The following is a 1,129-nucleotide window of genomic DNA, read 5'->3' on the forward strand; positions in this document are numbered from 1 at the left end:
CCCCAACAACAACAGAACACATTCTCCTCAAGTACACAGGAATATTCTCCAGGACAGACCATATGTTAAGGCACAGAACAAATTGCAAAAAAAAAATTGAATTTATACCAAATATGCTTTCCAATCACAAGAGGAAAAAAAACAGAAGCTGACAACATAAGAAAACTAGAAATTCACAAATACGAGGAAATTAAGTAGTACTCTTCTCTTTTTCCTATAGGAGAATTTTCCAGCAAAAACCAGAAAACCTGCTAGACAAATTCTTAAGGAGCTAAATCACTAATGACACATACTTGTGGCTGCGTGTGGGTGTGTGTATGTGTGGTACTGGGAATTGAACTCAGGACCTCATACATACTACTCAAGTACTCTGAGACACGTTGCCAGCCCTTTTTTTATTTTGTTTTGAGACAATGTCTCACAGTGTTGCCCAGGCTGACCTTGAATTTGCAGTCTTCCAGTCTCAGCTCAGGAGGCTTAGGCAGGAGGATCATGAGTTCAAAGCCAGCCTCAGCAATGGCAAGGCACTAAGCAACTCAGTGAGACCCTGTCTCTGAATAAAATACAAAATAGGGATGGGGATGTGGCTCAGTGGTGGAGTGCCCCTCAGTTCAGTCCCCTGTAGCTTCAAATCAATAATCTACTAATACACCTTAAAGAATTAAAAAGAGGGCTGAGGTTCTGGCTCAGAGGTAGAGCGCTCGCCTACCATGTGTGAGGCACCGGGTTCGATCCTCAGCACCACATAAAAATAAAATAAAGACATTGTGTCCACCTATAACTAAAAAATAAATACTAAAAAAAGAATTAAAAAGAGTAAAATAAAACCTGAAACTATCTGAAGGAGAAAATAATAATATTAAGATAAAGGTAAATGAAATAAAAATAAGAAGAGAAAGTCAACAAATTAAAAATTGGTTCTTTGAAAACATTAATAAAATTGACACAATTTTAGCTAGATTGACTACGAAAAGAGAAGACTCAAGTTACTCAAATCAGAAACTAAAGAGGAGACATTTCTACTGGTTTTACAAAAATAAAAAAATATTATGTTATAATATAATTAAAAAGGCTTATACTATAAAAACCACCAACAAATTTGATAATCTAGATTAAACAGATAATTCCC

General features: G+C 35.9%; 1 non-coding gene across 1 annotated transcript; it reads right to left on the reverse strand.

Moving 5' to 3' along the window:
• Nucleotides 1-220: 220 nt before the first annotated feature.
• LOC113187170 (U7 small nuclear RNA) lies at nucleotides 221-282 on the reverse strand. Its single transcript, XR_003301387.1, has one exon. It is a non-coding gene; the product is annotated as a U7 small nuclear RNA (small nuclear RNA).
• Nucleotides 283-1,129: the final 847 nt, after the last annotated feature.

The sequence above is a fragment of the Urocitellus parryii genome, chromosome 5 (assembly GCF_045843805.1).
Source record: "Urocitellus parryii isolate mUroPar1 chromosome 5, mUroPar1.hap1, whole genome shotgun sequence".
Taxonomy (NCBI): domain Eukaryota; kingdom Metazoa; phylum Chordata; class Mammalia; order Rodentia; family Sciuridae; genus Urocitellus; species Urocitellus parryii.